The following is an 11,659-nucleotide window of genomic DNA, read 5'->3' as shown; positions in this document are numbered from 1 at the left end:
ATCATCTGGTAGCTCTATTTTCAACTTTTTGGGGAACCTCCATACTGTTTTCCAGAGTGGCTGCACCAGCTTGCATTCCCACCAACAGTGTAGGAGGGTTCCCCTTTCTCCTCATCTGCACCAACATTTGTCATTTCCTGACTTGTTAATTTGACCCATTCTGACTGGTGTGAGGTGGTATCTCATTGAGGTTTTGATTTGGATTTCCCTGATGCCGAGCGATATTGAGCACTTTTACATCTGTCTGTTGGTCATTTGGATGTCTTCTTTGGAAAAATGTCTGTTCATGTCTTCTGCCCATTTCTTGACTGGATTCTTTGTTCTTTGGGTGTTGAGTTTGATAAGTTCTTTATAGATTTTGGATACTAGCCCTTTATCTGATATGTCATTTGCAAATACCTTCTCCCATTCTGTCGGTTGTCTTTTGGTTTTGTTGACTGTTTCCTTTGCTTTGCAAAAGCTTTTTATCTTGATGAAGTCCCAATAGCTCATTTTTGCCCTTGCTTCCCTTGCCTTTGGCAATGTTTCTAGGAAGAAGTTGCTGCGGCTGAGGTCAAAGAGGTTGCTGCCTGTGTTCTCCTTCAGGATTTTGATGGACTCCTGTCTCACATTGAGGTCTTTCAACCATTTGGAGTCTATTTTTGTGTGTGGTGTAAGGAAACGGTCCAGTTTCATTCTTCTGCATGTGGGTGTTCAATTTTCCCAACACCATTTGTTGAAGAGACTGTCTTTTTTCCATTGGACATTCTTTCCTGCTTTGTCAAAGATTCGTTGACCATAGAGTTGAGGGTCCATTTCTGGGCTCTCTATTCTGTTCCATTGATCGATGTGTCTGTTTTTGTGCCAGTACCATACTGTCTTGATGATGACAGCTTTGTAATAAAGCTGGAAGTCCGGAATTGTGACGGTGCCAGCTATGGTTTTCTTTTTCAACATTCCTCTGGCTATTCAGGGTCTTTTCTGGTTCCATACAAATTTTAGGATTATTTGTTCCATTTCTTTGAATAAAGTGGATGGTATTTTGATGATGATTGCATTGAATGTGTAGATTGTTCTAGGTAGCATTGACATCTTCACAATATTTGTTCTTCCAATCCATGAGCATGGAACATTTTTCCATTTCTTTGTGTCTTCCTCAATTTCTTTCATGAGTATTTTATAATTTTCTGAATACAGATCCTTTGCCTCTTTGGTTACATTTATGCCTAGGTATCTTATGGTTTTGGGTGCAATTGTAAATGGGATCGACTCCTTAATTTCTCTTTCTTCTGTCTTGTTGTTGGTATATAGGAATGCCACTGATTTCTGTGCATTGATTTTATATCCTGCCACTTTACTGAATTCCTGTATGAGTTCTAGCAGTTTTGGGGTGGAGTCTTTGGGGTTTTCCACATAAAGTATCATATCATCTGCAAAGAGTGAGAGTTTGACTTCTTCTTTGCCGATTTGGATGCCTTTGATTTCTTTTTGTTGTCTGATTGCTGTGGCTAGGACTTCTAATACTATGTTGAATAGCCCTGGTGATAGTGGACATCCCTGCCATGTTCCTGACCTTAGGGGGAAAGCTCGCAGTTTTTCCCCATTGAGAATGATACTTGCTGTAGGTTTTTCATAGATGGCTTTTATGATATTGAGGTATGTACCATCTATGCCTATACTCTGAAGAGCTTTGATCAAGAAAGGATGCTGTATTAAGAAAAAAAAAAAAGAAGAATGTAGCGGGAGGGGAAGAATGAAGCGGGGGAGATCGGAGGGGTAGAGGAACCATGAGAGATGATGGACTCTGAAAAACAAACAGGGTTCTAGAGAGGAGGGGGGTGGGAGGATGGGTTAGCCTGGTGGTGGGTATTGAGGAGGGCACATTCTGCATGGAGCACTGGGTGTTATGCACAAACAATGAATCATGGAACACTACATCTAAAACTAATGATGTAATGTATGGGGATTAACATAAGAATAAAAAAAATTTTAAAAATTAAAAAAAAAAGAATTGGAAAAAAAAAAAAGAAAGGATGCTGTACTTCGTCAAATGCTTTTTCTGCATCTATTGAGAGGATGATATGATTCTTGTTCTTTCTTTTGTTAATGTATTGTATCACATTCATTGATTTGCAGATGTTGAACCAACCTTGCAGCCCAGGCAGAAATCCCACTTGGTCGTGGTGAATAATCCTTTTAATGTACTGTTGGATCCTATTGGCTAGTATTTTGGTGAGAATTTTTGCATCCATGTTCATCAGGGATATTGGTCTGTAATTCTCCTTTTTGATGGGGTCTTTGTCTAGTTTGGGGATCAAGGTAATGGTGGCCTCACAAAATGAGTTTGGAAGTTTTCCTTCCATTTCTATTTTTTGGAACAGTTTCAGAAGAATAGGTATTAATTCTTCTTGAAATGTTTGGTAGAAGTCCCCTGGGAAGCCATCTGGCCCTGGGCTTTTGTTTTTTGGGAGATTTTTGATGACTGCTTCAATTTCCTTAATGGTTATAGGTCTGTTCAGGTTTTCTATTTCTTCCTGGTTCAGTTTTGGTAGTTGATACATCTCTAGGAATGCCTCCATTTCTTCCAGGTTATCTAATTTGCTGGCATAGAGTTGCTCATAATATGTTCTTATAATTGTTTGTATTGCTTTGGTGTTGGTTGTGATCTCTCCTCTTTCATTCATGGTTTTGTTGATTTGGGTCCTTTCTCTTTTTGTTGTGATAAGTCTGGCCAGGGGTTTATCAATCTTGTTAATTCTTTCAAAGAACCAGCTCCTAGTTTCGTTGATCTGTTCTACTGTTCTTTTGGTTTCTATTTCATTGATTTCTGCTCTGATCTTTATTATTTCTCCTCTCCTTCTGGCTGTAAGCTTTATTTGCTGTTCTTTCTCCAGCTCCTTTAGGTGTAGGGTTAGACTGTATACCTGAGACCCTCCTGTTTCTTGAGAAAGGCTTGTATTGCTATAAACTTTCCTCCTATTGCTATAAACTTTTCCAGCCTTTGCTGCATCTCAAAGATTTTGAATAGTTGTGTTTTCATTTTCATTGGTTTCCATGAATTTTTTTAATTCTTCTTTAATTCCCTGGTTGACCCATTCATTCTTTAGTAGGATGCTCTTTAGCCTCCATATATTTGAGTTCTTTCCAACTTTCCTCTTGTGATTGAGTTCTAGTTTCAAAGCATTGTGGTCTGAAAATAGGCAGGGAATGATCCCAATCTTTTGGTACCAGTTGAAACCTGATTTATGACCTAGGATGTGGTCGATTCTGGAGAATGTTCCATGGGCACTAGAGAAGAATGTGTATTCCATTGCTTTGGGGTGGAATGTTCTGAATATGTCTGTGAAGTCCATTTGGTCCAGTGTGTCATTTAAGGTCTTTATTTCCTTGTTGATCTTTTGCTTAGACGATCTGTCCATTTCAGTGAGGGGGGTGTTAAAGTCCCCCACAATTATTGTATTGTTGTCGATGTGTTTCTTTGCTTTTGTTATTAATTGCCTTATATAATTGGCTGCTCCCATGTTAGGGGCATAGAAATTTACAATTGTTAGATCTTCTTGTTGGATAGACCCTTTAAGTAGGATATAGTGTCCTTCCTCATCTCTTATTACAGTCTTTGGTTTAAAATCTAATTTGTCTGATATAAGGATTGCCACCCCAGCTTTCTTTTGGTGTCCATTAGCATGGTAAATGGTTTTCCACCCCCTCACTTTCAATCTGGGGGTGTCTTTGGGTCTAAAATGAGTCTCTTGCAGACAGCATATCGATGGGTCTTGTTTTTTAATCCAATCTGATAGCCTGTGTCTTTTGATTGGGGCATTTAGCCCATTTACATTCAGGGTAACTATTGAAAGATAGGAATTTAGTGCCATTGTATTGCCTATAAGGTGACTGTTACTGTATATTGTCTGTGTTCCTTTCTGGTCTATGTTACTTTTAGACTTTCTCTTTGCTTAGAGGACCCCTTTCAATATTTCTTGTAGGGCTGGTTTCATGTTTGCAAATTCCTTTGGTTTTTGTTTGTCCTGAAAGCTTTTTATCTCTCCTTCTATTTTCAATGACAGCCTAGCTGGATATAGTATTCGTGGCTGCATATTTTTCTCATTTAGTGCTCTGAATATATCCTGCCAGTCCTTTCTGGCCTGCCAGGTCTCTGTGGATAGGTCTGTTGCCAATCTAATGTTTCTACCATTGTAGTTACATATCTCTTCTCCCGAGATGCTTTCAGGATTTTCTCTTTGTCTCTGAGACTTGTAAGTTTTACTATTAGATGGCGGGGTGTTGACCTATTTTATTGATTTTGAGAGGGGTTCTCTGTGTTTCCTGGATTTTGATGCCTGTTTCCTTCACCAAATTAGGGAAGTTCTCTGCTATAATTTGCTCCAATATACCTTCTGCCCCTCTCTCTCTTTCTTCTTCTTCTGGGATTCCAATTATTCTAATATTGTTTCGTTTTATGGTATCGCTTATCTCTCAAATTCTGCCCTTGTGATCCAATAGTTGTTTATCTCTCTTTTTCTCAGCTTCTTTATTTTCCATCATTTGGTCTTCTATATCACTGATTCTCTCTTCTGCCTCATTTATCCTAGCAGTTAGCACCCCCATATTTGATTGCACCTCATTAATAGCCTTTTTGATTTCTACTTGGTTAGATTTTAGTTCTTTTACTTCTCCAGAAAGGGTTTCTCTAATAACTTCCATGCTTTTTTCAAGCCCAGCTAGTATCTTCAAAGTGATGATTCTGAACTCTAGATCCAACATCGTACTAATGTCTGTATTGAGTAGGTCACTTGCAGTCAGTACTACCTCTTGTTCTTTTTGTTGAGGTGATTTTTTCCGTCTTGTGATTTTGTGCAGAGGAGAATAGATTAATGAGAGAACAAAATGCTAACAGGGTAACAACGTTCCCAGGAAATATACTCTAAACAAATCAGAAAAGACCTGAAGCAGTGGGAAAAGAAAGGGAAAGAGAGAAAAAAGAAAAAGAAAAAGATAAAGATAAAAACAAACAAAAACAGAACAAAACAAAACAAAAAAACCAGAATGTGATCAAATATGATCAGGCTGGTATATAGATCAGTGCCACACACTAGATTTTGGGTGTATTTTGGTCTGTTAGAAGAAAGTGCCTCCCAAAATTTTAAAGAAAGAAAAACTTATATATGTACAAAAATAAGGGTTGATATGATGAAGGGATGGAATATGACTGTAAAGATGGAAATTCTAGAAAATTTTATAAAAGGAATTGATAAGAAGTTTGAAAAAAGAAAGAAGAGGATTTAAAAAAAAAAGAAAAAAAAAGGGAGAGAATGTGATCAGGCAGGGGAGTAGAAAAAAACCATACACTAGAGATTGAGGGTATATTTTGATCTGTTAGAAGAAACTATCTCAAAATTTTAAAGAGAGAACAACTTATACATATATGCCAAAAATATGGGTAGCTACTATGAAGGGATAGAATATGACTCTAAAAATGAAAAATAAAAATGAAAAATAAATTTTTTTTTAAAAAAAAGGGATTGATAAGATGTTGGTTGAAAAAGGGAAAAAGAAAAATTCAAAAAAAAAAAGTTAAAAAAAATAACTTTGAAAGACTAAAGAATCGGGGCACCTGGGTGGCTCAGTTGGTTAAGCGACTGCCTTCGGCTCAGGTCATGATCCTGGAGTCCCAGGATCAAGTCCCACATCAGGCTCCCTGCTCAGCAGGGAGTCTGCTTCTCCCTCTGACCCTCCCCCTCTCATGCTCTCTGTCTCCCATTCTCTCTCTCAGATAAATAAATAAAACCTTTGAAAAAAAAAAAAAGAAAGAAAGACTAAAGAATCATGGTAAAAAAGCCATGAATTCTATGTGCATTATTCCCCTAGCACTGGAGTTCTGCCGTTCTCATTGATCGGTAAACTTGGTCTTGGCTGGTTGTTCTCGCTGATCTTCTGGGGGAGGGGCCTGTTGCCGTGGTTCCCAAATGTCTTTGCCGGAGGCGGAATTGCCCCGCCCTTGCCCCGACCGGGCTAAGTAATCTGCTCAGGTTTGCTCTCCGGAGCTTTTGTTCTCTGCAAGCTTTCCGTACAGCTTTGGAGGATGAGAGTGAAAATGGCGGCCTCCCAATCTCCGCCTCAGAGGAGCCGAGAACTTGGTCCTCGCTCCTCAGTGAGCCCCCAGAGAAAAGCAGTCACTCCCGTCTCCCCGGTCTCCGGCCGTGCTCTGTGCTCACCCGGCCTGTGACCGAGCATTTCTATCTCTGGCACCCGACCCCGTGTGGAGTCTCCAAATCCAGCAGATCCCTGCGGTGCGCTCCCATGCCACTCTTCCTGGGGGAGGAAGGGGAGTCTCCCTGGATCTGCCGCTTGTTTGGTCCCTGCTGGAGGAGCAGGGGCCCAACTGTGCCACGGATCACGGTTTATGGCAACCCCGAGCTGAGAGCCCGCGCCTCGGCTCCGTCTCTGCAGCCGGCTTCCCTGCTCCGATACCTGGGAGCTCTGTCACACTCAGGCACCCCCGGTCTTCCTGTGACCCCAAGGGTCCTGAGACCACACTGTCCCGGAGGGTTCCACCCCCCACCTAGCCACCAGAGTGACGTCCCTCAGCGGAGCAGACTTTTAAAAGTTCCGATTTTGTGCTCCGCGGTTCTATCACTTGCCAGAAGCGCCGACGGAGGCCCCTCCCCCGCCGTCTATCCTCCCAAATATCGCCTCGGATTCACTTCTCCGCACGTCCTACCTTCCAGAAAGTGGTCGCTTTTCTGTTCAGAGAGTTGCTGCTCTTCTTTTCTTTGATCTCCTGTTGAGTTCGTAGGTGTTCTGAATGGTTTGATCCCTATCCAGCTGAATTCCTGAGAGGAGATGAAATCCAGGTCTCCTACTCCTCCGCCATCTTGCTCTGCCTCCCTGACTGCCTCTTAAATGTGTGGTATTTGGAATTCTCCTTTGAGATATTGGTTCCCTCAATTAATGAGTTAAATATCATCTTTACAAGTGTGCGTTTTATTTTGGGGAGTCATGATGTTACCTCTTAAAAAAAGACTTGCCCTTTCACAGGATCTAGGTGATCTGACTCCAGGGCCCACATCTTTCACCACAAAACTATGCCAACTCCTTCACTAGGGTACTAGGTAAAATTTATCATGCACTAACTATATCAGACCCTCCGCTAACAGCTTGAAGATGGTAAATGTTGCCCAAGGAAAGTTTTACAAAGCCACAGAAAAGGATTCAGGTTCAGGTCCGTTTTACTCCTGTACTCCAGCTCTTAACCACTGTCTTAGATTTTCTCCTTAAGCCTTTTCACAGCCCCTCAAATTTTGAGCTTGCTCTAGACTATTGCAGGGCTCCATACTTCAGAGTTCACTGAACACTTGACCTCATTCCAGAGTCACACCCCCTTCATGAGATAGGTAGAGTAGATGTTGTTACTCTCAATTTAGTGATATGGAACTCACTGGGGAGGTTAAAGGGCTTAATGGGCATCACACGAGCACTGAACGATGGAGCTAGTACTCCAACCCAGACCTTCGGATCCCAAATTCTATGTTGCTCTGTTGGAGGAGGGGGCTGTCAGGTCACCCCCAGGAAGTTGGCAATGCCCAGTGGGAAAGAGTCTACTGCCAGGTGAATCCTCTCAGTGTAATCCTGGAGAATCTTCAGAAGCTCTGGAAGAACTGACTCTGCAGTGTTAAACCAACATTTGACCACTGCTCTAGGATATTTAGTTCTTACCACTTATTAGGAACACATTAATGCAGCAACATTTCCCAAGGCTTTCTTTACAGCCAGCATTCAAAGAGTTTATGGTCAAGAAGGGAAAGTGTGGTGCACCAAGGCTTGCAAATAATTTATCAAATGTAAAGTTATCTTCTGTGTATGAAGGTTTCCTGAGTCTACCCTAAAAGCAAGGATATAATCATAATCCTATCTTTTTTTCCCTCCAACAAACTCATCCTACATCCTCAAGCCATTATAAAACTACTAACCTGCTTGAAGGCACTCTTCAAGAGCTATTTTCTTTCATCCTGCCTGGAAGAATTTACTCCAACTCACCACGGACATATTTCACTTTTCAAATATTCGTTTTCATTCTTGCAACATTTGTCCAGATATTTTTAACAAGAGCTGCCCAAAGCTCCATGTGTCAGGGAATGAAACTGCAGAAATTCCAGCTGTATTGTCTAAATTCAGAACTTGAAATTCAGCTCCAGGGTGTGGGTGGAGTACAGCAACCATTGTTTGCTAAACCCCATGCTCTTAAGACTGCTGGTTTGGACTGCACAGCTCTGTGTGCCTTTCCCGTGGGCGTATCCCTGGGTGAGGACCTGTCCTTTGTCCTCTTGTTTTAAGAGTATCTCCTTTTCGGAGGACAGAACATTTATCCTCTTTTCCTCTTTCTGATTGTTTTTTTAACTTCTGCATTTAGAACTCTGGAACATCCCCCCTGCCCATATACACAACCCCTTTGAAAGATGGCATAGTTAGATAATAGGGCTGCCTCCTGAACCAAGTCCAGGACAAGCACAAACTCAAAACAAGGGCAGCCTTCACCAGTGAAACAGTACACCAACGAAACCCAGAGTCCTAGTTTCACTCGCTCTTAGTTACCCAGAAAAAGTCCTGTAAGGAAGCAAAATAAATGAAACACACCGTGGGGCCTTCCTTCCTTTTCCACTGGGTCCAGGGCCATGGTGCCAGGTGACCCCTTATTTTGAAAATTTCTGGCTTTATTTCTAGTATTTTTGGTAGTTCAAAGATAAACTCCAATAGGAATAAGAATATTCAAATTATAAAAACCAGTTAAAGGATAATTCATGTTCTCGGTTCACTCTACTTATTCCAAGACATAGACTCCGGAAGCAATGATTTGGCCACAGGGACTGTTAACTTCAATTAGCACATGAACATCAAGCCAAACAGAAAGGAAACTGGTGGTTGTGGCAGCAGTGTATAAACAAGACGAGAACCAGGACTTGATGTAGTGAAGTGAGCTCAAGAATTCAAATGATGGTGGTAGACAGTGAATTCATTTTTTAGGTGACTCAGTCAGTGTATTCTTTACAACAGCTATGAAGGTGTTGCTGTAGCCCAGTGGATAGGATTAGTGGCTTTAGAGTCAGACAGCACTAAATGTAAGTGCACGGCCATTTGTGTGCCCTTGATGAACACTTGGACCGGCTGTGTGTCCTTGGTGAAAGCTCTTCTGAGACTCAGTTTCTTCATCTGTAACGTGGGGATGGTAATCATAATACCAACCTCATGAGATTGTTATGAGAATTTAATTTTTAAAAATGTGTCTGAAAAGTTCTTAGTAAAAAGCCAGGCACGTGCTATGTTTCCAATTAATGGTACAGTGCTTACCAGGAATATATGTACCTCTTTAAATATTATATGAATGCTTCAGTAGTCACTCATTCTCCCAACCCCTCTCCCCACCCCGTTTGTAAAAAACAGATTTTCAAAATCACATCACCTTCCGCTGTATTTATTTGTCCATTTTAAAGACAAGTTCCTTTTCTATAGGATGGGGGTCCTCCGTTTCTTCCCATTGGGTCTTTCCCAAGCGAGAAAAAATTAGATTCTCAATTCTCCTCAGGGAGAAAGTTTAGGTCAATGGTTACGAACCAAACAGACCCGGTTTCCAAGATCTTTGTTGGAAGCAGGGAGACCTTGGACCTATTACTCAATCTCTCTAAAGCTGTACTCTTTCTTTTAAGATGGGGGGACACCACATCTATGTGTGGTAAAACATGTTGAGTAGTGCCTGGCATACAGTAAGCACTCTATAAATGTTGGCCATTATTACTGTTTTATTCAAGACTGATCCCTTAGGACACAGAGTCTATGCCTTGATTTTAGGACCATTTGGATTCAAGATCTGTATCGCTGTGTCTGGAAACAGAGTAGTGACCATCATGGTTCAGTTTACAGCATGGCTCCAATTACTCTGTTGAATAAGCCCTAACTTGAAGAAGGCTGGGCAATGGAAATTTTGATTTCTGACCTGTCATACTCACTTTGAGTGCCCTTGGCTTGGAAGCTTGTTAGAGTCTCAGAAAGAAAAAGAATTTATTAAATCAAATATTGTGCACAGATGAAACAACATATCACTTGCTAATTACAGGAAGGCCTATAGCACTGATGCAGGCATCTCTTTTATTCCCCGCGGCTTATGGCCCAATTAACAATTAGCAGTGACTGATGTCCTGAAAGGAAGCTCTCTGTCTGCACTGCTGGGTTTTCTCAGGAGGAGTTAGAAATAAGATACTTGACAGAGTTTAGTCAGGAAAAAAATAAAATTAAAACTACAAGAAACCACCTGTATTATTTGTGGATAAAATATATTTGCAAAAACCCTAGACAACACCAACACATACACTGACTTTATTTATTAAAAAAAAAAAACAATTTTCCCTAATTTTAGAAAGTTATGAAACACAGTAAAAACTACTTTTTTTCCACACTGGAAGTCCTTAAACACTTATTTCACTAGTTAATATTTACAAGTTAAAAATAATCACTCTTCCAGAGGGAAGCTCTCTTACAGAAAAGATGCCAAGCTGAGGAATTAAACGCCATTGAATGTTTCTCCAGCACAGAGAAATTCTCCCTTTCTTCACTGGGTGCCTGTCATGATATGCAGAGGTCGGTCTTCTAAATTCATTGTCTCTTTGAGAATAAACCATGCTTAGGGTTGGACACCATGGTGACCATTCCCCCCAAACAAGAAAATACAATGATTTTGAAGTAATGACAAAAAAAATTAAATAAGCGTTGCTGAAAAAACATGAATCCATATCCAGACCTGATCTCTGGTTTTGCTACGAATTAATGGATAGCCCCAAGTATCCTCTATTATGTCATTCAAACTGCCTCTCAGAAAAGTCTCAGATGTTTGTTATTTATACCTCTTCGTGTAATTAATGTACGTCCTCTGTCATGAGTACATACATTTTTGCTCTTACTATAAAACAAGCACTAAGCTGAGACTTTTACAGATATTACTTTATTTAATCCTTATCGATGAGGTAGATAAAATAACTACCTTATTTTATCAATCAGTAAATTTCAGCTTGGGGAAGATAACTAGGTTGCCCAAAGTCCCACAGCTAAAAGTGGCCTGACCTCAGAGCCTAAGCTCTGAACTAGCTACATGGATTTAAAAATCTAAATGATCTGAGTGGCAGACATCTGAATAGGCGAGGAAGTGTTCTAGGAGCTTCCCTGCAGGCTGAAATCAATGATGTAGGCTAAAGACCTGAGCAGTAGTCACCTCTTCTACCTAGGCATGGTAATTCTATCACTGAATTCAAGTGGCAATCCTAGCTCTACTTCCCATGACCCTTTAACTTTTTCTCAGAAGAGAAGCACAGAAGTATCTGGCCTTCACGAGAGAGAAAAGCATGAGGGAAGCACAGTAGAGCGTCCAGAATGCCATCCCCACCTTGTCATAGCAGACTCTCTTCTACAGCCAATGTTTCTCTTTTAGCAGGATGATGAAAGACAGGGGAGGTCCCATAGCATCACGTCAGGTTTGGGCAGCGTGAGTACAAATATTTACCACATCCCAAACACCAGCAAACATGTGGGAAACCTTTAAGGTAGAAAGCTGCTGTATAGGATAAATAAAAGGAAATGTTACTTTACCCAATTTCAGAATTTACTAAAACCTAAGTCCACTGAGGTTAACAATAGGAAC

This window comes from Mirounga angustirostris, unplaced genomic scaffold (genome assembly GCF_029215605.1).
Source record: "Mirounga angustirostris isolate CCGP_5_RB_7025 unplaced genomic scaffold, mMirAng1.0.hap1 SCAF_10, whole genome shotgun sequence".
Classification (NCBI taxonomy): Eukaryota; Metazoa; Chordata; class Mammalia; order Carnivora; family Phocidae; genus Mirounga; species Mirounga angustirostris.
The sequence above is the reverse complement of the archived record's forward strand: the minus strand, read 5'-3'. Positions refer to the sequence as shown.